The 13,579-nt window shown below is 41.4% G+C and overlaps 1 protein-coding gene across 2 annotated transcripts in view; it reads left to right on the top strand.

Moving 5' to 3' along the window:
* The window catches only part of VPS36 (vacuolar protein sorting 36 homolog), a 1,108,846-nt gene that overhangs the window by 262,110 nt on the left and 833,157 nt on the right, over window positions 1–13,579 (top strand). The window lies entirely within an intron of this gene.

Below are 13,579 nucleotides of genomic sequence, written 5' to 3'. Positions count from 1 at the left end.
ATGATTTGCCAGTGTGCGAAAGTACAACCTCCAGATCTCCGAAATTATTTTTTTTTTCAAAAAAAATTGAGTCTTCTTATCGAGATTACCGTTTTCGAAATGTTGGTATATTCGGAGTGTTGTGATTCGACATTTAAAGTCGCACAACCGTACAACTGCCGAAATGTGTTTCGGACAAATTAATGTATACCTCTACGAACCTATTCAGGGTAGGATAAAAATTTACAGTTTTTGCCCTTAGTGATCCTTTGAAGTTCTTTCCAGGCTCATATATGTGTTTCTGTTGGTTTCTGTCAGTGTGGTCTTCTACCTCCACTAACTTCTAGTGCCTGTCTAGCCCTACAGGCCTGTTTCCTAGTTATCTGAGAGGCTAACTCCCTCCTTCCTGTCTCCTAGTTATCTGAGGGGCTAACTCCCTCCTTCCTTCTCTCCTTCCCTCTTTGTGGATTCCAGACTCCTCCTTCCCTCTCTGTGGATTCCAGACTCCTTCTGCACAGAGATATGACCGACTGTCTCTACCAATCTTCATATTGCATTATATGTGAAGAGCAATCAGTTATTCAGTACATTCAGCTATCGATTTACCAGTAACGCACTTAACACAAATACACCCACAAATCCTGCCTCAGAAACAAGTGTTTCGGAAATTAACCTGTTTGTCCTCATCTCTAATGTAACAACAATAAGCATTTAAAGAGAGTTGCACAAGTAGTATATGTCTAAAGGATGTTTTTCTGTGAACATAACATCTGGAGATTAACCATCTCAAAGTAAATGACCAGAAGACGAGACAGCTTTTGCAGCAGTTTGCAAACTGTGGGCAGTTAAAAAGTACAATACATTCATCCTGGGAATGAATGAAGTAGAACCTCTGTACAGTAGTGATTATTTATCTGAGTAAGGGACAGTAGCTGTCTGAGTTTCAGTGTGTGTGGTGCAGGGAAACTTCGAAAATAGAGAGGCCTTTGGTAGAAGCGTCAAAGTAAAGTTTTTATGTGCAGGATATAGAAGCAAAGGTGCGATACTTGTTTCTTGTGATATACTGTATAACCTAGTAACATTTACAGCTGACCACATTGTAAGATTATGAATTGTATTTGATCCTAGAAATAAGTATGTTTATGGCAGTGGCAGGACAGGCCTCAGGCATAACTCTCAGCTGTCCAGATTTTTGTCTCATATTTTGGTCTTTTCTTCATAAAATTTGTGTTTTCTGACAAATCAGTGGGATAATCTGAGGACTGAAGTTACTAAATAATGGCATACGTTTGAGTTTCAGACTTCATATCCTTCAGAAAATATATGTTGCCACAAACCCTGTTACTCTAGCAACTTTCTAAGTTTCTAAGAGCAATATTTAAATCTGTTGCTATTCCTGGGCCTTTATCTCCCCATTTTATCAGGCTTTGTCCAGATTTCTTGCACTAAACAGGTTGAGAGGTATGGCTTGAGGTGTGAATTACATGATTGCTTTGCATGGATTTTTTAATTATTTTCAAGCTGTGTTGTAGATTTTTTTAATATGAAAACAAAAGAAAGTATATGGTCAAGCCAGACTCTGCTATATTTTAATTTACAAACAGTGGAAGACAGCTTAGTCAGCAAGGTCAGAGGTAGACAGTGGTAGAAGATCAAGACTGCACTGAGATGTCCCAAAGAACATGTGTGGTATTTTGTTAGTGCCATAAATTGGTGCACATATTCCAAATACTTGTAAAATCCATTTGAACATTTGGAGCGCTTTTGGATGGTGATGTCTTAGCAGACAAAAACAAGGCTGTCAGCATACCCAAGTAGTCTGGTAATAAAGTCATTAATAAAAAGGGGCTAGTGAACAGGTTCCAAAACAAAGTTGTGGTACTTCAAAGTACATGCTTTCTGTACTAGAGTTAGGTGTTAATGAATTTAACCTTTGAAGGTCTCTTTCTCAGGTATAATCAAGCTTCTCCCAAAGCCAGTCTTCTTAAGCTGCCAAAGAAGATTGCTGTGATCAGCTATGTCAGAGGGCAAAGTCCGTAGTATTTTACTTGTTGGAATTAGTGACCATGACAAAACATCATTAATGCTGTAGCACTGGTAAAAGCTGTGTTGAGAGCTGGAACAAATACAGGGTCATTGAGTTGTAGTAGTTAAGAATAAAATGCTATTAAAGTCTTTAATAAAAAGGGGCTAGTGAACAGGTTCCAAAAAGAAGTTGTGGTACTTCAAAGTTCATGCTTTCTGTACTAGAGTTAAGTGTTAATGACTTTAACCTTTGCAGGTCTTTTTCTCAGGTGTGCTTTCCTTTCACCTTCCAGCTGTATCTACTGCCTCTTATCACTGGTCTCACCTCCTGTCTGTTTTATATCACCCCCTACTACTCTCTTCTATCTTGCTCTAACCTGAGTCTTTTCTCTATCTTTTTTACAGGTCCCGGACACCTAAAGCAAACGGGATTGTATAACCCCAGCCAACTCTTGAAGACCATCCCTATTAAGATTGCTGCTCTATTGGTGGAATCCCTCTACAGCAGCAGTGCAGTCATAGAATAACGTATGTTCAGTGATAATAGTACGTAATCCTGACTGTATTGACCTACTCTTGTGCCCTTTTGAGTACTGTGCCTGGTCAGCTACAAAACATCGCTGCACACCCCCCCACCCCACCATGTAGACTGTCTTAGGCCTTAGCCTATTCACCTATCTAGCTACCCTCACACTGACCTCTCTCTCTACTAGCTCTCTTCTTATACCCTCTTATCTCCCACTGTATCACCCCCTCGGACCTCTATTTCCTTCTCTTGTCTGTCCTCTCACTGAATTCCTCATCCAAACAGAAGCTAACTTCACGACCTCAGACCTAGTGCCCCCCTTGCCCTGCCAGAGTCCCCCCACTTACCTTCTCAGTCTAGCTCCCAGATAGCCTTTGCTCAATCCCTCCCCATAGATTTAGGCAAATACAATGTTCTAAAGGAAGTAAACTGCTAAAAAGTATACTCAAAAGCAAATTGCTGTTTTACTGTACTCCCTGAATTCTCACTGATTGTTTTCCATAACTGCTGCTCCTCTAGGACGGTGCTGCTACGCTCACTCCACTCCTTTACCCTACCCCCATTTCCACCCACCCCTCTTGCAATTAAATTTATAGTTGCAAACCACTACCTCCTTCAAGTCTCACATCAATCAACTCTCACATCCAATCAACCAATCAAATCACACCATTAATCTCCCACTCAAAACATACTACACCACACCCTAATCACTGACACCTTTATTTACTCCTCTCCCATATAGTTCTATAGCCTCTACTCTCATTCACCCCTCCACTCCTACTGTAAAAAGAAAAGAAAAAGAAACAAATAATATGCTCTACCCACACCTTAACCACCTAAAAGTAACATTTTACCCATTAACTATTTTTGTTCTTCTCCAGTTTTCCATCCTTACCTCCTGCCACACACAACTTTATCTCACCGATCCAGCACAATGTAAAACAGAAACCATAGCCAACACTTGTGGTCTGCACTCTTGTGGGAGGAGAGGCTGGACTCTGCCCTTCTGAGCTGGGAATTTCTGGTTAAAGGCTTATAGTGCATGCATATCTGAACTGCTTCTTACTGAAATTGGAACACCTTGTTTGATGTAGCATAGACTAGATCCAGGCCTGCTGAATCTAGCTTTGTTTGTATAACTTGAGCACTAATCCAGGCGTTCTTTAAAGTAATCAAGTTACTACCAAGCAGTAATAAATACAATTGAATAAAGTGTAGCTATCGTCCCAAGTCTTTTGGATTAAGTACTTGGGCTTCAGACCAGTTGTTTTACATTAGGAAGGTTTGTGGCATGCACTGTGGTGGCAGGACAGGTAGCTTTCATCCTTCTAAGTTGGGAACTGCTGATTGAGAGCTCACTGTTATTCCTAAAGTGTATTAGTTCTGGTTTATGCACTTGGGCTTCAGGCCAGTTATTTTACATTAAAAAGGTTCGTGGTCTGCACTCTTGTGGGAGGAGAGGCTGGACTCTGCCCTTCTGAGCTGGGAATTTCTGGTTAAAGGTTTATAGTGCCTGCATATTTGAACTGTTTCTTACTGAAATTGGTACACCTTGTTTGCTGTAGCATAGACTAGATCCAGGCCTGCTGAATCTAGCTTTGTTTGTATGCTTGTTGTTTGTTTGCTTGTTATTTCCTTGGAACGCTAATTCCACCTAAAACGCGGCTTCTCAGCGCTTCTGTGGTTCCCTAGTGATATCTGCATTGCTTACTGTACTTATTTCCTTGTTTCACTTGAAAGAAAGTTACTGTTTATCGTTTTTGCATTTAAGTTACCTGTAACACATTGCACTTAAGTTTCCTGGCACTTGCTCAATAAAGCAATTACATAAGTCAGCACTAAAAATTAAAAGCACTACACCCTCACTCCCCATTGGCCCTTGTTTTCAATTATAAAGAAATTCCCGGAATTATTCTAGCATGTCCAAAGGTCAGTTGTCAATCTCCTCTCTGGTCCAGCTGGTGAATCTGGGAATCTTGAGGCAATGTTACAACTGCCTCATGTACACAGACAACCCTCTCCTCCTCCCAACAAATTCCAACACATGTGAGAGATGCAACCATATAGCCAAATTGGAGGCTAAGCTCTCTCAACTCAGTACTGGCATAGCCAGTCAGGAGGAGAAGGAAACCACTCACTACAATTCCAGTCTCACATAGACCTACCACGACAGCAAACCAAACACATAATCACACAAAAACATACTTGGAGGCTCTAAATAAAGATCTGCCCAAGCAGCAGAGACCTCCAAAGCAGACACCCAAGCAACCGCTACCCCAAAACAAAACACGTGCAACACATATCTCGCAAAGCCAGTGTGCCGAACAGTCACAGCTCTTAAGGCTAAACAACACACCTGATACACTTGTAATAGATGACTCTATCGTCAGGCACACTGACGTTCCGCTCACCAGGCTGAACAAGGAGAAGGTCACGGTGAGCAGCCTGTCGGGCGCTAGAATCCGCCACATAACACAAGCACTCAGGTCACTCCAAGGCAAGTACAAATATAAAAATAGGGTTGGGAGGGTGGCCTAATGCTTAAGGTGTTTGCTTGACAAACACAAGATGCAGGGTTTGAGTCTCATAAGGGATAATTGGCTAAGCTTACAATGGCTCACAAGGGCAGTTAGCCTAGTACTAACTTATGAACCTATGACTCAGGCATTGTCCATGCTGGTGTGAATGACCTGAGACGTACCTCCCTGGACTACATTAAAAGAGACATAGAGGAGCTCTCTGAGCATGTAGCCCAGGCCGGTATGACCCTGACCTTGAGTAGCATCTTACCCTCACCAAGAATGATGCCACAATATGAAGACAGGATGATCAATTTCAACAATTGGCTTAAGTACTGGTGTCATTCAAAGGGGATCCAATGCCTGTTAGCCTGGGATGATATGCTCGACAAGCCATGATGCTTCGCTAGGGATGGCTTGCACCCGTCACCCATGGGCTTTCGGATATTGGCAAAGGCTCTTGCTACCCCCATAGTGCCTTTTTTAGGCAAGGCTCAAAAGACAAACCCACCTCCATAGGTATCACAAGGGATAAGAAACTAAGAGTAATGCTACTCAACGCCAGAAGTCTAAACTTCAAGATGCATGCACTTGAAACTCTCCTTAGCATGGCGAACATCGATATCTGTGCAGTAACAGAAATCTGGTTCAGGGCTCCCGAGAGCACCCCAGCACTACCAGGTTATACCTCATACCATGCTTTTCGGCCCCAAAACTTGGACCGAACCACAAAAGGAGGGGGAGTATCGATATTCATCAAAGATACCCACACCTCCAGGTTGGTGGCAAAGCACGAAGCATCAGAGACTATCCATGTGCAACTAACAGTGGGTAAAACTGCCTTCCAGTTTGTAGCCTGCTACAGACCACCCTCCCAAACCCAGGGACCCCACTCGGCCTTCCTGAGAACACTGGAAAATATGAAAGTCTCTCCAAACACCATTATATTGGGTGACTTCAACTACCCAAACATAGACTGGGAGCATTACTCTAGCTCCAACACCCTAGCCCAAAGGTTCCTAGAATTCATAAACTCAAATGCTATGGAACAACTTGTTACCACTCCCACAAGAGGGGAAAACATACTGGACCTGATCATCACCAACATGGGGACTCTATGCTCCAGACCAGAAGTGTATCCCTCACTGGTAAGATCAGACCATAAACTGATCTCACTGGATATTCACATCCCAACCCAATGCCCAGAAAACCACAGTGAAAAACTTCTCTAAAGCAAATTTCACACTCCTCAAAACCGAGGTGGAATCCTTCAAAGCTCCCGGGCCTGTGGAAAATACGGCCCAGACCACAGAATCCTTTATAAATGCATTCTATGAACACCTTCAGGAATGCATGGATCATGCAATCCCAAATAAAACCAAGACCCAATCCTCCAAAGGCAGACGTCCTGTCTGGTGGACCCCAGCCATAAACAAACTATACAATAGAAGGAGGAAGCTACTTCATGATAGAGCAAAATCCCAAAAAGAGAAGGCATCTCTGATCAGTATTAGCAAAAAACTAAGGGCACTCATAAAATCGTCTAAGGCCAGCTTCGAGAGAAAAATTGCACAGGACACTAAGGATAATCACAAGGCCTTCTTTAGTTATGTTAGGAATCTGGGTGGGAATTCCCAGATATGCTCAGAATTAGTCCAAAATGGCAAAAAATACACCGAACCCACAGACATTGCCAACATCCTAGCTGACAGGTTCAGCAAACTCCCCACCAAAAGGGCAAATATCTATCCCAGCAGAGTGCTGCCCCCTGACATCTCAGATGCTCAGGTAAGAGCCGCCCTCTCCAAAGCAAAAAACACAGCATCAATGGGACCAGACGGTGTCCCGGGCTGCGTCCTACATGAACTCCAAGAAGAGCTAAACCCAAACATAAAACTACTGTTCAATCTCAGCCTTACTATAGGATATGTACCCAAAGAGTGGCGTACAGCAACAGTGGTCCCTCTCCACAAAGGTGGTGCCTCAACGGACCCTGGAAACCATCGCCCCATAAGCCTGACTAGCTTGGTCTGCAAAGCTGTGGAAAGGATCATCATGGACCTCATAAATAAAGATATTGGTGACCTACAGACACTAGATCCTACCCAGTTCGGCTTTGTTAAGGGCAGATCCTGTCTCTCAAACCTGGTCAACTTCTTTTAAACAGTCACCAAGGCCATTGACGAAGGGAAGGTGGTCCACACAGCCTACCTGGACCTCGCAAAAGCCTTCGATACAATACCCCACTTGGGCATTATAGATAAGCTCACCAACTTAAATATAAACCCCTATGTCACTAGATGGGTTGCAAACTGGCTCAAGGACAGAACCCACATGGTTAGAATTGCTGGAGCCATGTCAGACTCCAAACCAGTTACAAGTGGTGTCCCACAAGGCTCAGTCCTGGGACCTCTCTTGTTCGGTATATATTTCTCGAAGGTACAGACCAACACAGAAGGACTGTGGCTGACCAAGTTCGCAGATGACTGCAAACTGGGTGCCATAATCGACTCTCCAGCCGACACAAGTATCCTCCAAAAGGGCCTCTTAGAAACAGACAACTGGTGCCAGAGCCATGGCCTCAAGCTAAATGCCAAAAAGTGTATAGTCATCCCCTTTGGCAAAAACAAAGTGCCCACAAATTACCACATAGGTGGTAATCCATTAAGTACAGAAGAAGTAATTAGGGACCTGGGGACCCAAGTTGATAGCAATCTCTCATTTGACAACCACGTGGCCAAAGTGGTTAGAAAAACATTTTATATAGCCCACCTAATCATGAAGGGATTCACATCTAGATTAGGGGAGGTCATCGTGCCTCTTTACTCATCCCTCATCAGGCCCATAATCGAGTACAATGCCCCTTTTGGGATGTACCTTACCAAACACCTGCAGCAACTGGAAAGACCCCAAAAGTACCTCACCAAGAGGATCAAAGGGCTCAAACAGATGCCATATGCTGCCCGGTTAAAGAAACTCCAGCTCTACTCAGTGGCATACCGCCTGCTCAGAGGCGACCTGTGCCTGACGTAGAAAGCCATGTCCAACCTGGAATTAAGGGACATTCTGCACCTCAAAAAATCCAAATCCTATTGAGCTACCCGCTCGAGAGACTTGAACCTCAGCACTGAAATAAATAGGACATGTTGGAGGGACTGATTCATAACCCAGAGGCTCCCTTCACTCTGGAATAAAATCCCAGTCCAAGTTAGGCAGAGTCCCTCATTGACTCTCTTCAAGAGGAATCTTGATGAGTGGATGGGAAATCGTAGGTTTACCCCGGGTATCACTTCTGTGTCACTGTTAGACAGAGGCACAGTATACTAACCTCGAAAAAGGGCATAGCAAAATTCATTTAAAATGGGTGGTGAAAGCCAAACATACTCTGGCTAGGCTTATAAATGCCCTAGGGCAGATAGCCTAGTATGAACCTATGAACCCTAAAACCAAAACATTTCCCTATATCTCCAAGTGACCTTGCCCCAACCCACCCTTTTCCTACTTATATAATAAACCAACAAACAAAATTAACCCCTACTCATTCCAGAAGCAAAATAAAATATTTCAAAAACTAATTAAACTCTACCAATACCCAACCCAAAACTCACTTGCTGTGGAGACATACACCCAACCCAGGGCCCAATCCATCACTCCACACAAACTTAAGCCAACCAAACCCTCTTTATAGAAGGCCAACCTCCTCTCTCCTTCTCTTAAACATAAATGTAAGAAGTATACTTAACAAAGTTCAGGACTTCCATGCTCTATTAGATTTATACAAACCAGACATAACCGTATTAACTGAAACTTGGCTTAAACCAGAACATCACGATAATAAGATTATACCCTCTGGCTACAATATTATATGGAAAGATAGGACAGGCAAAAAAGGAGGAGGCGTAGCCATACTGTTTCAAAATCATCTCACATTGGAGCAGGTTAGCTGCAGTTCCCAGGAAGTCAGACATAGAACTCATTCTTGCTAAATTAAAACTAAACTCTAGCAAACATTATCCACCAGGTAATAACATTGCTACTATGGAGAACCTGCTACATTGGATGTCTTCCTCCCTTCCACAAGAGACCATACTCTTAGGAGATTTTAATATTGACTGGTCCAACTGTGCCAAATACAATCCCTCTACCCACATTAATCTTCATGGTTTCACCCAAGTCATAACCACCCCCACAAGGGTCGACAAGACATCCAAACGACAATCCATCTTAGATTGGATACGTCTGTCTGACCCCACCTTCGCACACCAATCAGGCTGTCTGCCAGACAATCTGAACGATCACCAACCTACCTACCTTATTAGGAATAAATCCCACCATAGTAACCAACCCAGCCTTAGAATAATTCACAACAAAAAGAACTTCAAAGCCAAGGACCTAAACAATGAACTAAAATCCTGTAACTAGTCCCCCTAAAACACCTCCCCTAGATGAAGCAGTAGATTACTTTAACTCAGCATTCCTCAAAATCCTAAACTGTCATGCATTAGAGTCAAATCAAACTATGCCCCTTGCTTAACAAAAGACACTAAAACCATAATGAAGGATAGAGACAGAGCCTGGTCTCAATATCATAAATGTAAAACCACTACCTCAAAACAAAACTACTTAACACTCCGCAACAAGGCCAAAAACCTGATAAAACCAATTATTAAAAAACCTTGCAAGAAAAACATGCTCACAACCCTCAAAAATTCTGGGCCTCAGTAAATAGTTTACTGCACCCAGGTAAAGCCGCCACTCCTACACCCATAGTACCAACTGACAAAGAGGACATCCCCACACAATTCAACAAATTCTTTACCGAAACAGTCCTAGCTCTATCTAACACCCTAAGTAGCACCACTGGCCCTATACCTTCTCCCACCCCTACTTACCCCAAGACATAACAAAATCCCTCTAGCTTTTCCTTGTCTCCAGTGCCTACAAAAGTTATTACTAAACTCTTCAAAAAACTTAAACCAACCACACTGTCAGCTGACAAACTTCCTGCTGATTTCCTTCAACTTTCAGCAGAAACCATAGCCTATCCTGTGTCCATCCTCATAAGTAGATCCATATCTGAATGCAGAATACCTGACCTGTGGAAAATATCACATATTATTCCACTCCACAAAGGAGGTAACTCTCTTGAGCTCACCAACTACCGCCCAATCGCAATTTTATCACCTTTATCAAAAATACTAGAGAGAGTAGTACATTCGCAACTAATGCAATACCTCCTAAAAAATAACCTTATATCTACATCTCAAATGGCTTTTGACCCTCCCATAGTACCACAACAGCACTACTGTCATTTACCAACATAGTCAACAACCATAGAAACAACGGCCTTTTCATATCCTCTGTATTCTTAAACTTATCTAAAGCCTTTGACATGGTTAACCACATCATGCTTCTTGGTACGCTATCTACCCTTAACATAAACTCCTCCACTATATCATGGTTCAATAGCTATTTATCAGGCCATCCGCAAGCAGTTCTGTGGCAGGTCCAACTGTCCTCCCTTGTACCTGTATCCATAGGAGTCCCCTCAAGGCTCCATACTTGGTCCTTTACTATTCTCCCTATTTACAAATCAGATAGCTGCATCCTCACCCTCTGCCTCTATAGTGCAATATGCAGATGACACCACCATCATATGCACCGCCCCCACCTTAAGCAAACTTCAAACAATAACACAACATAACTTTACTCTTGCTGAAGCATGGTTTTCTAACATTAAACTTATACTTAATCCCAAAAAAACAAAACTAATTCTCTTGGGCCCTGGTAGATCTCCTCCTCTGAACAATGATTTCACCATTAACTCCAAGGATAATACCACAATCACCCCAACAACACACACTAAACTACTAGGAGTAGTAATCAGTAACAATCTTAAATTCGATGTACACATAGCCCAAACAATCAAAAAAGTAAACAAAAAGCTTGGTCTCCTGTACTGGAACAAGCAATTCATGACCAATTTTACCAAAGCCACTATTGCAAGGACTCACCTATTGTCCACCCTCCTTTATGCCTCCCCATTCTTGACTAATCTTCGCTATGGCGAGCAAAAAAAGAATGGAATCTTGCCAAGTTTGCTACAGGTGTCTCTAATAGATCCCATTACTGCCTTTCCCTTAAACAGCTCAACTGTCTTGAGCTGCCCCAAAGACTTCTTATTAATCAACTCTCTATAGCTCACAAACTGTACTACCTCCCTGACAAAACTCCAGCACTACAAGATCTAACACAGCCCTATACCACCACCCGAACCTTAAGATCCACCAATCAAAATCTCATAAATGTCATCAAACATAGAAATAAAGCTGGCAAAACTCTCTCTGCCTGTACAATAGCCAAAATCTGGAACTCACTTCCAAATCATATAACTTCTACAAGCTCTGCTTCACAATTTAAAAAACTTCTCAAAACCCACTATTCCAACAACTGGCTATGCCTATGTGACTCCCCAGGCTAATCCCCACTACATTGCAGTATTGCAAGGATTCTGCTAACGATCACCTGTTAGTCTCTCTCACCTCTTGAATACTTATTCTTACCTAGCATATAACCTGTCCTATTGAGTTCACAAAAAAAAAAAAATTTTTTTTGCTGAAATGGATTTTTATGTCTATGCAGAAATGTAAAGTACATTCTTATATGCCTATTTGTATGTCTTAGTGGTATGCTTATGTATCTTATGATATGTATTTTTACTATTGTGTTAAAGTGGAGCTTTTCTCCCCGGGCCTCTGCTGAAAATGGACCTGCATCCAGTCGGACTTTCCCGGTCATCAAATGTAAAATAAAAATAAATAAATAAAAATAAGTGTCCCTGTGAATGCTTTTGTATAGGAGAAAGTAAAAGAAGTTTAGGGGAAAGAATAAAGCTACATGTCAGGGACATTAAAAATAATAAAGTTGTAAGCCCTATAGCTGAACATTTCAACAGGATTCACCAGGGAGATTTTAGTAGTTTGCAAGTAACAGTTTTGGAACAAATTAAGTCAGAATTTTTAAGTGAGGATATGGCTAAATATTTATTAAGGAAGAAAGAATCAATTTTTATATTGAAATACAATACATTACAACCGAAGGGATTGAATAAAGAATGCAACTGGAAACATTTTATTTAAATATATGGGTTTTTTAAACCATTTGCATTTTTTATTAATTAATTGAATGTATTATTGGATTAGTGCTTGGCTATCTGCCATTTATATAAGCTAGCTAAATTATTTGTGGGCTGGCCACCCTTATATGAAAAAAATACCTGTGCCCATTAGTTTGTTGTGCCTCTGTCCTTGATTAATTAACTTGTTAACAGCTACATTTTTTATATAAAAGGAGCCCATTTTTAGATTTAATTTACTCTGTAAAGGCTGTGTTCTAGCCGAGGCGCTAAGAGAGATTGTTTTGCTGCTATATGATTTAATAACTGTCGAATAAAATAAATTTTGCTGATGTTGTGCTGGAGGTTTTGGTTCCTGGTCTTTGGTGGAATTTTTCTGCAATTCTTTGAAAGTGGTTTTAATAAAATTTTAACAGTTTGCTGGCTACTACAGGAAAATCTAAATCTGGCCTTGAGTCAGCAAAGGTCTTAGTGGAATTTTAGGAAGCTTGGAGGATGATATGTTTTTAGAGTTAAGGAACCACCCATAAGGAAAGGCAGACATTTACGATGAAAGTCATATTTTGGCTGTAAGACAAGCAGACTTTCTGAGAAAGGAAAGATGCTGGACATTCTTAGAAGTGCTTACTGTGACTGGTAGATGTTTTTGGACAACATGTACATTCTTGGTGTAGTCTGATGAAAAAGAGTCTGTCATTAGCAGTGAATGAGAGATGAATGAGGTAGGTTTGCTGTGGAGAGTATTTCAGGAAGTAGTAACGGATCAGCATTGTCTAAATTATAAAAAAATAAATATAAATACTGTTTTCCAGAAGATGAAAAAAGTATGTTGATGGTTTCTACCAGTAGCTTTCTCCATAGCCCTTAGCCTGGCTAAAAGAGTTTTCTTTCTGCAGCTGGAAGTAATTGAAAGGAGGGAAGACAAATACTCTTTTCTTTGTTGGTAAACTCTTCCCAAATTGCCCTTAAATGTAGGGAACAATTGGGGATGGCTAATCCCACAAATGTGCTTCTTTTTAACAGGAAACTTTAGGTTTTGAATTCTGAGCAGAGTATTCGTAAGGTTTAGTGTCTGATCTACCTCTGTGCTGACTTGAACTTGGGTTGTCCTGATCCATAATACCATAAGTGAATCTGCCAGTAATGTGTTTTAACATCCTTAATGGTCCAGTAGAAGGCAAGGCAGTTATCAGTAGTGGCATTGCATTTGTTTGATGGTTGTAAATCACCCATTCAGTCAGTGTGTAATGTCCAGAGATGCTGTTGGACTGAACAAGCCTCATAGATCTCTAACTTTATAACAATTTCCCTTACTTGTTTTCAAAGATTGCAATTAGATTGCTTTAGGAAGATGATTATATTGAAACATGGAGCCCAGTTTTAGGTATGAGGTTA

Source organism: Protopterus annectens, chromosome 5.part0 (genome assembly GCF_019279795.1).
Source record: "Protopterus annectens isolate FY-2018-M chromosome 5.part0, PAN1.0, whole genome shotgun sequence".
Classification (NCBI taxonomy): domain Eukaryota; kingdom Metazoa; phylum Chordata; order Ceratodontiformes; family Protopteridae; genus Protopterus; species Protopterus annectens.
This window is presented reverse-complemented; position numbering and strand designations above follow the sequence as displayed.